General features: G+C 43.5%; 1 long non-coding RNA gene across 2 annotated transcripts in view; it reads left to right on the top strand.

Annotated features, from left to right (window-relative positions):
- The window catches only part of LOC138845732 (uncharacterized), a 30,817-nt gene that overhangs the window by 10,184 nt on the left and 6,676 nt on the right, over positions 1 to 13,957 (top strand). The window contains exons 1-2 of one of the 2 annotated variants that reach the window (XR_011382913.1): positions 1,472 to 1,803; positions 5,442 to 5,522. This is a non-coding gene — a long non-coding RNA (uncharacterized lncRNA). Of the gene's footprint in view, positions 1 to 1,471; positions 1,804 to 5,441; positions 5,523 to 13,957 lie in introns of those variants that run through there. The other variant, XR_011382914.1, reaches the window with a different exon arrangement.

The following is a 13,957-nucleotide window of genomic DNA, read 5'->3' on the forward strand; positions in this document are numbered from 1 at the left end:
CTTCTCAAGCATGACACACTCAGGCTTCTGAGGGTGCTTTCATGATTGGTTTCCATGTTACTCACCTCCTTCTATGCACATCTACTTTAGAGACACTCAAATGAAAATTTTAGAAGACCATAAACATTAGAAGGACTAAGTCCATGATAACAATCAATTATAACCTATTCTTTGAAATTATTTTTAGTTTTTTAGTTTTAGTGGATGTAATTTTGTTCACAGATACAATATAATGATATTCACTCTTCATTCCCTCCCTCGCTCACTTTCTTTCCTTTTTGAGATAATATATTTTTAATCTACATTATGTTATACTACTGTACTCTTAATGATCAGTGATTACTTTAACATTTACTATCTATGGGTGAAATGGTCATCTTTCTATTCAATGACTATAACACTTGCTTATATTTCTGTTAAGCTAGGGTCTTTTGCTTTTCTGCTTGCTAAATTTTCTTTTGGTGAAGCACCTTTTACTTTTAAAAAGGAAGGATATAAAGTGTCTTTCCTTGTTTAGAAAAAGATTCTTGCTAACAGTGTGCTATATACGTTATTTTCTTGTAATCAACAGTATAATTTACATGACTTAAACAAAGTATAATACCCTGAAGAGCTAGAACTGCATTATCTAACCACCAAATTAAAGTTGGGTATTCACAATCACGAAATATTGCTGGGTATCAGTTGCCCTCTAGGGTTTTATCATTCTTAGCTCTTCTGATTGCCCTCCTTTGTAGATGGAAGTAGTCACTCAAGCATTGTGTATCTACTTGTTTTGAGAGGCAGAGACACAGATGGATAGACATTTGAGAGTTTTCCTCCACTGGTTCACTGCCCCAAATGACTACCATGGCTGTGACTTCTCCCATGCGGAAGCTTTGGGAGATGGAATTCAATCCAGGTCTTCCACATGTGTGGCAGGAACCCCAATATTTGATCATCACCACTACTTCCTATCATCTGCAGTAGCAGGAATCTGGAGTGAGGAGCCAGATCCGGGAATCCAACCCAGGCATGCCAGTGTGGGAGGTGGGCATCTTAACCACAATGCTATATGCCCACTCCCATTTGTCTTTTAGCATCCTTTAATATATAACTCCTTTCATTTGTTTTGTGGACTTCAAATCTTGATAAAAATAGTTTATGTGTGTACATATAATCATGTAATATCAGTGACCACATATGTAACACTGATACACTAGGCACCTGACAACGACATAAAATAATGAACTTTAAGAGCCACCTGAATTTTTCAAATATTTTAATATACACCCCTTATAACCTCAGTTTTTTTTTTTTTTTAGAAAAACTGCTATATAAGAGATGTTTGCTTTAAATTTCTTTAAAGCTTTTATTCTGTTTCCTTTCATGGCCTGGTCAGTCTCCTTTATGTTTTTTCTGATCATAAACTTTCTTGCCTGTAGTTGAAGTGAGGGAGATCAGGGAAGACCCAGCTTTGAGTTCCCATCATCGTATATAGAATTCAAAGATTGTCATGACACACCTTCCTGATAGTTGAATTACAGTTCTCTAACTTCAGCTGCCTAAAGGCAATGCTAATTCATTCCTTGGTCTTGGAACCCAAGACCCAAACTGCATGCCTCTTTCTCAGATTAAGTGAGTGATTTCAAGAGTTGGGGACAAAGTGGATGGCTGAGTTGAAATCTTGAAATGAGATCGAGATCGAGATCGAGATCGAGAGAGAATATCCCCAGAATGACCCTGTGATCTTTCTGTGATCTTTGCCTTTGAACTCAGCCAGATCAGACTGCTGCCCACTGTGATCTACCAAGAAACCCCAAGGTAAGATGACAATGAACTGGGGTCCCTTCCTGGAGTGACAGGAAAGAGAAAGAGATGGCTGCTATATCAGAGGGGAATACTAGACATGCTCCTCCTGTCTACAGTCAGACTACTCACCTGTCTCAAACATGACTTCACCCGTTTCTACCCCACAGCTTTGCAAGAGTTACATAAAAACTCAGGGCTCCTCATTTCTTTTGTAAGACAAAAATAAATGTGGGCAACAGAACATGATTTTATGTTGATGCAATGAAACAAGCTACTTAGAATCTAGGGTTCAGAGCCTGGCACTTAGGAAGCCCTCAATAAAGCTATTTGATGATAGGGACATGGCATCCTTCCCCTCCTCCTCACCATCACCTTCATGACATTGCTGAGTGCTCAGGGGACAGTTTAGAGGTATGCGCAGGCTGCTGTCATGAAGGGGCTGCCAGAGGGACTGAGATCTACTGTGGGGGGGGGGGGAATTCAAAATGAGAAATCTCAGACCCTAATAAGAACCAAGAACATAAACTGGCACAGGCCTCTGAGCTGAAATTGTCTATGGTTTCCCTCCCAGCTGTCTACCCCAGCTGTCCTGCTTGTCCTGATAATGAGGAAACAGTGTTCCTGACAGCCCCATCAACTTCCACTGTCTCCCTCAGCACTTACTGGGCTGTGCTGAGTCTGAGCAGAGTCATGACCAAGGATGATGGCTCCATTGCTGCTCTGCTGCCTGGAATTCAAGGGAGCCTCAGGCTTTGGACTCAGGACAGGGAAGGAGACAGACTCAGTCTGGGGCTTCCTGATGCAGACACTCACGTGGAGAGGAGTGACCATTATATTTCCACTGCAACATCACGGTCTGGAGGCTCTGCTCATTGTTTGTGCTGAGAGGACCTCAGGGGCTCAATGCAAAGAGCTCCTAATTAGCCTGTAGGCCCATGTAGCCCAGTCTCTGATGACTTGCTGATGCAAATAGGAGAAAAATAGGAGAAAAGTAAGTGCACCTGGAATGTTCTCCAAGGACCGCTCACCTCTGCTTCTTGCTGCTGAATACCAAGATGCAGGATCTTTACATAAAATTCAGACTTCTGTTCTCCATGTTCACAAATCCCAATGTGATTCTTTGAGTCCATTGCAGCAATATGAAAAGCATGGAGAATTCCATTTTCTATGCCGAGCATCTGAGACTATCTGCATTTTCTCAGTTAGCAAGAGTCTCTAAAGAAACTTCCTATATTCATTTCCTAAGTCCTTGCTTGAGCTGGCATTTAATGTGTTAAAGTTTATGGGCATTTTAATCATTTACCTGGCTTTTCTCAATTGTTTCTAGGATTGAATATATATTACCAAGTTATTGATAATTACACATTTATTTGATACTTTATGCTTAGTGCAGCAGTAAGAAAGTCTGGGAATACTTCAAGAAGTTTGTGGAAATGCAGGATGAAAACAAATTTCAAAGTTTGTTTCCCTCATATTTTTGAAGGATCGCATAAATATATAAATATCTTCATTTAACCTTGTGATACAGAAAATAGACATGAAAACATTCAGACTAAGAAACATTGTAGGCGTCAGTGCTGTGGCATAGCAGGTCAAGTCACAGCCTGCAACACCAGCATCCCATAGGAGCACCTGTTGAAGTTCTGGCTGCTCCACTTGTGATCCAGCTCTCCGCTAATGCACCTGGAAAAGCAGTAGAGTATGGCCTAAGTGAATGAGCCCCTTTGACCATGTGGGAAACCCAGAAGAAGCTCCTAGCCATTTGGAGAATGAACAAGCATATGGAAGATATTCTGTATGTCTCTCCCTCTCCCTCCCCCTCCCTCCCTCTCCCTCCCTCTCCCTCCCTCTCCCTCCCTCCTCCTCCCTCCCCCTCGCCCTCCCCCTCCCCCTCGCCCTCGCCATCTCTTTCACTCCCTCTCTCCCTGTAACTCTGTCTTCAAATAATCTTTTTTTAAAAAAAGAAACATTGGAAAAGGAATGCACAGTTCTTACTGTTAGTTCCTGAATGCTACTCGTGAGCCAGGATTTAGAATTCAGGTGTTTGTACTGACACTTTTCTTTTGGGTGACTAGTCAAATTATCCCAACTGCCCTGCCAGTCCTGCCCAAGAGGAAACCTTGCTTCCTACAGTACCTCTTGCACCCACTGTGTCCCACAGAACTCACTGGACTTGGACCCCTGCTGTAGGACATGTCTGAGGAATGAGGGTCCATTGCCTCATCTTGTCTAGTGAGCAATGAGGGCTGAGCTGTCTCCTCAGGACAGTTAGGAAGACAGCCAGGTCTGGGCATCCTAATACAGATGACTCTGGAAAGAGAAGACACAGGCACAGTTTTTCCTAGTCTGGAACCAGTATTCTTATTTAAAAAGTCATCCTTTGTATTTGAATGACAAAAAGAGACAAGGACAAAAAGACAAAGGGAGAGAACTTTTGTTGACTGATTCACTCCCAAAAGCCCACAAGACCCAGTGCTGAGTCAGGCAAAGCCAGGAACTGAGGATTCAACCTGGGTCTCCCATGTAGGTGGCAGAGCCAAAAATACTTGAGCCATCATCTGCATCCCCAGGTGAACAGTAACCAGAAGTAAAGACTGGAAGCAGAGCAAAGACTCAAACACAGGCACTCAAAAATAAGATGCCTGCATCGGCCAGTGCCGCGGCTCACTAGGCTAATTCTTCACCTTGCAGCACCGGCACACCGGGTTCTAGTCCCAGTTGGGACGCCGGATTCTGTCCCAGTTGCCCCTCTTCCAGGCCAGCTCTCTGCTGTGGCCAGGGAGTGCAGTGGAGGATGGCCCAAGTACTTGGTCCCTGCACCCCATGGGAGACCAGAAGTACCTGGCTCCTGCCATCGGATCAGCACAATGCGCCGGCTGCAGCGTGCCAGCTGCGGCGGCCATTGGAGGGTGAACCAATGGCAAAGGAAGACCTTTCTCTCTGTCTCTCTCTCACTGTCCACTCTGTAAAAAAAAAAAAAGGGTGCCTGCATCCCAAGTGGCATCTTAACTGCCATGCCAAATGCTTGCCCCTTGGACTAGCATTAAAGACTGCATAGGCTGGCCAGTGCTGCAGCTCACTAGGCTAATCCTCCACCTGCGGCACCGGTACTCCAGGTTCTAGTCCCGGTTGCTCATTTTCCATACAGTTCTCTGCTGTGGCCCTGGAGGGCAATGGAGGATGGCCCAAGTCCTTAGGCCCTGCTCCTGCATGGGAGACCAGGAGGAAGCACCTAGCTCCTGGCTTCAGGTCATCACAGCACACCAGCCATAGCAACCATTTGGGGAGTGAACCAATGGAAGGAAGAACTTTCTCTCTGTATCTCTCTCTCTCACTGTCTACCTCTGCCTGTTAAAAAAAAGACTGCAAGACTATTTTCTATGAATTTCTTGAACACTTTAGGTACTGAAGAGTGGGTCTCTGACGTTGGTGTGTAAGCACTACAAAATTGTGCATATATCAGTCTTCTCCCCAACATGTTACACAACCCATAAAATGATCTGCTCTCAGCCACATTTTCCTGCAGAACTCTCAGTTGGGTGGGTGTATCTCTGCATTGTGTAGTTATACAGTTTCTACCACACTGCTCCATGGTGTATCATCGGTCATGTAGTCCAAAGAAATAACCATGATTTCTCTTCTACCAGCAGAATCTCCCTATGATGTCACAAACAGCTGTGAGCATTCAACAAATGCTGCCAGTACAGTGGCCTCTGATGTTTGCTCTCCAAGTAAGTGATCACTGTACACCAGAATGTATTTTCCTTAGGTATTTTAATGTGTGTTACCATGTCATTAAGTCTTTAATGCAGTATAGTTTGGAGATAAGTGATATCAAGAAGGTGATGGAATAGGAAACTCTACGGCTCATTTCTCCCATTGAGATTGGATTTACCAACATTTTGGACCAAATTACCTTTGTTAGAACTCTACAAACTAGTTAAGAAATTATATCACTCTAGCTGAGTGCAAAGCCAGGGAGAAGTGTATCAAAATACGTTTGTTGCATTTTCCCACTACAGAGCTCCCTGTCCCAGAAACAGTGTACCAGAATGAGGAGAAAACTTCCCCCTGCTGGAAGGGAGTTCTAATCTCTCAGGGAAGGGAAAGAGAAGGTGGAGTGTTCTTCCAAAGTTCTGTCTTCTCATGGCTGCCTGAGGAACTGGTTCATACCTTTCCAGCGTTGGAGCTGGAATGGTAATGGCATTGAATGGTACTGGCTGTAGAGAACAAAGGAAGGCACCTCCTTACAGCCCTCAGAGGAAATGCAGTACCACAAACAGACACTAGGGGGAGGAAGAGATGCTGAGCTCTGGAGAACAAAGGCTAACCTCTAACTGCACAAATCACACACACAGAAACCCAGGGAAGTTTTGGGTGTCACCCACAATCCCTAGACATTCTGTTGTGAAGATATTTCCATGTTGGAAGCCCATCCATAAGGACTGGGAGATGCTTTTTTCCCCATTGCTCCAATATCCATGGAGAGTAAGAATGCATGGAAACAGGGAAATATCACCTAATAAAATTAGCAAACTGCATCTCCAGAGATAAAGTACTACATCTTTCTAAAGGAATAAAGATATTTGATCATCCCACAGTAAACTCAAAATACTTAAAGATTATCAGTATTGTTAGGAAACTGGTGCAGTTTTATCCATGGCACGATCTATACCCTGATTTACATCCCAAGCTCTAGCTCCCACCACCATTGCTGGAAGCCAGGTGGCCACATGGCCCAACCTCTGTTGTCAAGCTGCACCCCCATACTAATGGGATTCACTGCTCCTGCTTCCCTGCCCTCCTTCAGGCAAAGTTTTAAAAGGACCTGTTCTTGAACATATGGCTCTCTTGGCTGCTCTCTCTTGGCTCTCCTCTCCTGCTCTCTGCTCTCCTCTCGTCTCTCTTCTCTCTGCTCTATCTTCTCTCCTCACTAGCTCCTCTCCACTATCTCTCTCTCTCTCATACTCTCTCTCTCTCATCCTTCTTTCTCCCTTCCCTCCAGTCTACTGAGTTTTCCACAATAAACCCTTTCCCTTACTCCAGTGTTCAGTGTGTTTTGTGACAGCTAACAAGTATGCTAACAGATAACACAGATAGAAACAAAGCAATCAGGAAAATAATGAATTAGCAAAATGGTAATAAAAATACAGAGACATAAACTCTAAAAGAAAAAAATGAGCAGAAATATAGAAGTTGAAGAATACAATAACTTTATTGGGATATTCAGTGGAGTGTTCAGCAGCAGAGTATCAAGAGGAATCAGTGGCTTTTTTAACTTTTCAAATAAGTTTTATTGACAGTTGTATATTTTCAACATCTTTTTTCAGAATAGGTTTAAATTTATACAACATAAATTGTGAGGTAGTCATACGAAGAATTCCCCTACACCCAATTCATCATTTCTTGTATTAAAGCTCATTCATTACTAACTTTGTCATAATTATTCATCCACAACCAAATTCTCTTATTTTTATCCAAAAATATCCCTTCATCTCTCCAAGCCTCTGGTAATGTATAAAAAATCTATAATATGTCTCATTAAAAAGACCAAAAGAAACAATAACCAGACACAAAATCTGGAGAGCACCAGCCTCACACATCATGTATGGAGAAAAGTGAGATTTGGAGGTCTAGAGCTTCATTTTGCTGCAGTTCCCACCAAGAGTCCAGACGTATGGCACAGGGACTGAGATAAGCCTGTTTTCCTGAGGAGCCTCCACAAGGCCCTCTTAATGCCCCTGTTCCTCAGGCTGTAGATAAAGGGGTTGAGCATGGGGGTGACCACAGTGTACACCACTGAGGCCAAGGCACCCTTTTCAGGAGACACTGAGAAAGCTGAACTGAAATACACCCCAATGGAGCTTCCATAAAATAAGCAAATGACTGACAGGTGAGAGCCACAGGTGGAGAAGGCTCTGTACATCCCACCTGGTGATGGGACTCTCAGAATGGAAGAAATGATTTTATAGTAAGAGAAGAAGATCCCTGAGATAGGGAAAAAACCATATATGATGCCAACAAGATACCTGACTATGTCACTGGTGAAGGAGTCAGAGCAGGCAAAACTGAGTTGAGAAGGGTCACAGAAGAAATTAGAAATTTCAACATCCATGAAGCAGGTAACTTTCAAGACCATCAAACTGTGCAGCAGGGAATCCAAAAGGCTGAACACAAAAGACACTGAAACCCAGAAGCCACAGCGGCAGGGGATCATGATGACCTGGTAATGCAGGGGGTGACAGATGGCAACAAACCGGTCATAGGCCATCATGGTCAAAAGCAAAGCATCCATGCATCCACAGATAATCGAGAGAGACATCTGTGTCAGGCAGCCCACATAGGAGATGACTGTGATGTGAGTGTGGATGTCCACAATCATCTTGGGAACCGTGGTGGAAGTGAAACCCACATCAGCAAAGGAGAGGTTGCAGAGGAAGAAGTACATGGGCATGTGGAGGTGGGCGTCTGAGATGATGACCAGGGTGATGAGCAGGTTCCTAAGCACCATGACCAGGTACATGGACAGGACCAGCACAAAGAGGAAGGGCTGCCCTTCTGGATCCTCTGAGAAGCCCATGAGATAGAATTCTGTGACACGTGTGATATTTTGTGTTTCAATATACCCTAATCCTACTAAAAAAAAAAAGTGTTGGTAAAAGGAAGCACACAAACAGGCAATCAGCACATGCACATATTTTCAGTTCAACCAGTTACGTGTATAACACATGCTTTTACTCTAATGTTCTTAGAATAATTGAACTAAAGAGAAAAATTTTGGTGCAAGACAATTTTTTAAAAGATTTATTGTTTATTTGAAAGGCAAAGTTATAGAGAGGCAGAGGCAGAGAGAGAAAAAAAAAGAGAGAGGTCTTCCATCCACCAGTTCCTCCCCAGATGTCTACAAGGGCCGGAGCTGTCTCGATCCAAAGCCAGGAGCCTAGAGCTTTTTCTGGGTCTCTTGTGTGGGTGCAAGGGCCCAAGCACTTAGGCCATCTTCTACTGCATTCCCAGGCCATAGCAGAGAGCTGGATCAGAAGTGGAACAGCCTGAACTCAAACCAGCTCACATATGGGATTCCAGAACTGCAGGCAGTGGCTTTTACCTGCTACACTGCAGTGCTATCCCCCATAATAAATTCTTGACAGTGGTGAATTCAATCTTCTTATGGCTTTTTCATGATTCATTTTTAAATTTTTTATTTGAAAGACAGATTTTGTGAGCCAAGGGAGGCTCTACTCAATATGAAACAGAGATTTTTGGGGGTGAGGGGCGGCGCCGCAGCTCACTTGGTTAATCCTCTGCCTGTGGAGCCAGCATCCCATATGAGCGCCGGTTTCTAGTCCAGCTGCTCCTCTTCCAGTTCAGCTCTCAGCTGTGGCCCAGGAAGGCAGTGGAGGATGGCCCAAGTGCTTTTGCCCTGCACCCACATGGGAGACCAGGAAGAAGCACCTGGCTCCTGGCTTCGGATCAGTGCAGCGCTGGCCGTGGCAGCCATTTGGGGGGTGAACCAATGGAAGGAAGACCTTTCTCTCTGTCTCTAACTCTACCTGTCAAATAAAAAATTAAATTAAAAGGAAACAGATTTTCTATGCCTCTTCTGTGCCAAGCAAATAATAGGGTCTGAAGAATCAAAAAAAAAAAAAAAAGGAATGCCATTATTCCCGAAATACACTGCTTATATGTTTGCGAGGGTATATTTGTACTCTAAAAGGTTTTGTAGGAATGGAATTATTAAAAGTATCAATTAATTTTAATAAATTAACTTTGGGATATAAAAATCTTGTCATAATATGTGGAAAATGTATATTATGAAAAACTTGTCATGATTTTTAAAAAATTGGGGCCAAATTCAAATTTTTTATTCCATTTTTCCATGAATGTTTTGAAGTTCTCATACAAGGAAAGCAGTAACAAGTCCTGGCACAGAAATAGGAATGAACAGGGTCAAGCAGCTTATATTTTAGTGAGTGAAATGAAGATCAATCTTAAAATGGTAATAACAATATCTAAAATTTCTTTTGTCCACTTTTGATTCATCTATTGCATATACATCATGTATGAAGCTTGTATAAACCCATTCATTACTTAATGAGGTATCAACACAGATGACAATGCCCGTGTCAAAGATCCTGGAAACATCCTCTATGCATAGGAATAATCAGTGGATTAGACAGGATTCAAAACTGCCTGGACTCTAGATCTGTAGCAGCTCCATTAACTCCTTATCATCAGAATGTATTAAGCAGAGTTCCCTAAGTTACAACATCAGGTACCTTTGAAGTTGGTTGTCAATCTCTTCACAGATTCTGCAGGAGAAATGGGACCTAACTGCTCATCTTAATGTCTCATATTGACATTAAGTGGCAAGATTAACAAGAACTGGAGGAAATTGAAAGCTGAAGTGAGCTCTCTCAAGAGGGAGATCTTCCCTGAGTTACCCTGTGCCTGTTCATCTGTGATCTTTTTTTAAATTTTGACAGGTAGAGTTATAGACAGTGTAAGTGAGAGACAGAGGGAAAGGGCTTCCTTCCATTGGTTCACTACCCAAATAGCTGCTGCAGCTGGCACTGTGCTGATCCAAAACCAAGAGCCAGGTGCTTCTCCCTGGTCTCCCAATTGGGTGCAGGAGCCCAAGCACTTGGGCCATCCTCCACTGCCCTCCCGGGCCACAGCAGAGAGCTGGACTGGAAGAGGAGCAAACAGGACTAGGACCCAGTGCACATATGGGATGCTGGCCCCACAGGTGGAGGATTAACCAAGTGAGCGATGGCACTGGCCCCATTTGTGATCTTTGCCTTTGAACTCAGCACCCTTCCCTGGCTGCTGCCCACCATGGTCTACAAAGAAACCCCAAAGGAAGAGCACAGCAAACAGGAGGTCTCTCCCTGGAAAGACAGAAAAGGGAAATGACTGCTTGGGTCGTCAAAGGGGAATACAGGCCATGTTCCTTGCATCTGAAATCAGACCACCTGATTCAGAATTGCCCGCTGCTGCTTCTACCTGACAACCTGATGTGAATTCCATGAGAGCCTAGCCCCTCTCCTCCTCTATAAAATAAAAATGTGGGCTATGTGATGAAATGAAACAAGCTACTAAGGATGTAGAGTTCAGACAGTGGCACTTAAGGCCTGTGATGCTTTGGTTACTGATATCCTCATCCTGAAACTCATGTTCATGTTGGGGTGTTCAGGGATAACTTCTACAGATTCATTTGCTGCCATCATGAAGGAGATGCTGGTGGCAAGAACAGTCAGCGTGAGAGAAAAAAAAAAACAGTCTGAGTCCCTTGAGAACCAAGAACATAAACCTCACAACTTCCTGAGTTGAAACGTAGCCTGTCGGTTGCTTCCCGTCTGTCTTTCACAGCAATCACTTCATCCTAATGATGAGGAAACAATGGTCCCGACATTCCCAGATCCTTTCACTGTGACCCTGAGCACTTGCCGGGCTGCGCTGAGTCTCTGAAGCATGACCAAGGGTGATGGCTCCTCTGCTCCTCTTCTTCAGGGAGTGCATGGAGACTTGCATCCTTTACTTGGGACTGGAAAGGGGACAGTCAGGCCGTGCCCTCCTGATGCTGATGCTCTCCGTGGTAGGAATCAGCATGGAGCTACTAGAATTCCACTGGCAAAGTCAAGGTCTAAAGGTGCTGGCTCATTATTTATACTTGGAAGACCCTGGGGGCTCAGTGCACAGAGCTCCTCATTAGCCATGGTCCATGTTATCCCAGTCTCTGAGGGCTTGCTGATATTAATGGAAAAGGAAAAGTTAAGTGTACCTGGAAACTTTTCAGAGCAAAAGCTTGCCTGTGCTCCTTGCTGCTGCTAAGTTACATGATCTTTATGTAAATTTCAGACTTCTATTTTGAATTCCACAACTCAGTGCATGATTGTTATGTCTGTAAATTCATTGTATTAAGGGTGGTATCTAAGGAGAATTCACTCTTCTTTGCCAAGAATCTGATTCTAGGTCCTCATTAGTCTCTATAGACAAGCTTCCTATGTTCATTTCCTAAGCACTTGCTTGGGTTGGTATTTTGTGTCTTGGCAACTTATGGCTTCTTACTAATTTGAATGAGTATGTCTAAGAGTGTCTCCTATCAAATTACATTGACATAAATTATTGATGCGCCCATGTTTATTTGGTAGCACACCTCAGTACTTTAGAAGTAGCAAAAAAAAATACAAAGGCTATTTCAAAAATTTTTTAGAAAAAAATGTAATCAAGGGGCCAGCACTGTGGCGTAGTGGGTAAAACTGCCACCTGCAGTGCCAGCATCCCAAATGGCACTGGTTCAAGTCCTGGCTGCTCCACTTCCCATCCAGCTCTCTGCTAATGCCTGGGAAAGCAGTGGAAGATGGCCCAAGTGCCTGGGCCCCTGTACCCACATGGGAGACCCAGAGGAAGCTCCTGGCTCCTGGCTTCGGATCAGCACAACTCTGGCCATTGCAGCCATTTGGAGACTGACCTCTCTCTGCCTCTGCCTCTGCCTCTCTGTAACTCTGCCTTTCATATAAATAAATAAATCTGGGGAAAAAAAGAAAAAATGCAATTAAAAGAAATGTTCATAATACTTAAGGTATACTAAGCTGATCTTCTGTATATTAAGATAATCGAAAATGAATCTTGATGTGAATGGAAGGGGAGAGGGAGTGGGAAAGGGGAGGGTTGTGGGTGGGAGGGATGGTATGGGGGGGGAGCCATTGTAACCCATGAGTCGTACTTTGGAAATTTATATTCATTAAATAAAAGATAAAAAAAAATATACATTTCCATGAAATTTAAAAGATTGCATATGTATAAAATATCTTCTATTGTTCCTGTTGTATGGTAAATAGTTGTGTAAATGCACTGAGTCACTCTGTGAGGAACCAGGGTAAAAAGAAAGCAGAATTTCCACTGGTTCTTGTCACCTGGATTATAAAATTTGGAACTCATCCATCTAGCTATCCAAACTACCCTGCTGGCCCACATATGAGGGAACAATGATCCCAGCAATCCCTCCTGCAGCCTCTGTGTCCCACAAAATTCACTGGGTAGGGCTCTCTTGCTGCAGCCCATGACAGGCAAGTGAGAATGCATTTCCGTTCCATGCCCAGTGAGTAGTGAGGGCTGAGGCTGTCTCCTCAGGACTGTTCAGGACACAGTTGGGCCTTGACCTCCCAAAACAGAAGAGTCTGGTAATGGATACACATCTATGATTTTTCCTGGACTGGGACCAGCAGTCCTTTTAAAATTTTTCATTCCGTTTTATTTATCTGCAAGGGAGAGAGAGACAAAGGTAAGATAATGATAAATTATCAGACAATGATAAAACCCATCTTGTAGTCTACTCCCCAGGTTCCCCCAATAGCTAGGGCAGGGCCAGGACTAACCCAAGGCATAGAAGTTAGTATGGGTCTCCCACATAAGTAGAAGGAACCCAAATACTTGAGCCATCATCTGCTGCCTCCCATCAAGTGCATTTGCAGGAAGTGGATTGAAGAAGCAGAGATGGAACACAAATCTAGTACCTCAGTACAGGATTCAGGCATCGCTGTGTTAAATGCCCACCCCTGGGAGCAGAATTCTGAAAGTCTAAAAGCACAGGCTGATACTGATGCTCATGTGATCTTGAACACTTTAAGTGCTAACATCTGTATGCACCAAGGTTATGCAATGACCCAGCTGCCTTTCAGCTGAACCCCCATCAAATCGTCATGCTCTCAGATTATCCTGCAGGATAACTGTCTCTGTTTGTACTGATAAAGTTTCCACCCATACTGCTTCATGATGTATCACCAGCCAACTAGTCCATAGAGGTGATCCTGGTTTCTCTTTATCCACCAGAATCTCCCAACATCACATTTTGTGGCAAAATTCACAAGTGATTCCAGTAGTGTATGATTTTTGTGCATCATGTAGTGTTCATTTTGCTCCAGAATGTATTTTCTTTAGATTTTTTAATGAGTATCCTCAATTCATTAGTGGTTAACAAAATACAAGGTTGGCCATGCTGATATCAGTAAGACAAAGGAATAGGAAGTCAGTCCAAGGTCTTCATTTCACCTGACTTAACAACATCCATGGACTAAATTCTCTGTAAGAGCTCCACAAGCCAGTTAAGGCTTTACATCATGCCCAGAGGAGCACAAAGCCAAAAGGAACTACCTCACAGTGCATG

Source organism: Oryctolagus cuniculus, chromosome 16 (genome assembly GCF_964237555.1).
Source record: "Oryctolagus cuniculus chromosome 16, mOryCun1.1, whole genome shotgun sequence".
NCBI lineage: Eukaryota > Metazoa > Chordata > Mammalia > Lagomorpha > Leporidae > Oryctolagus > Oryctolagus cuniculus.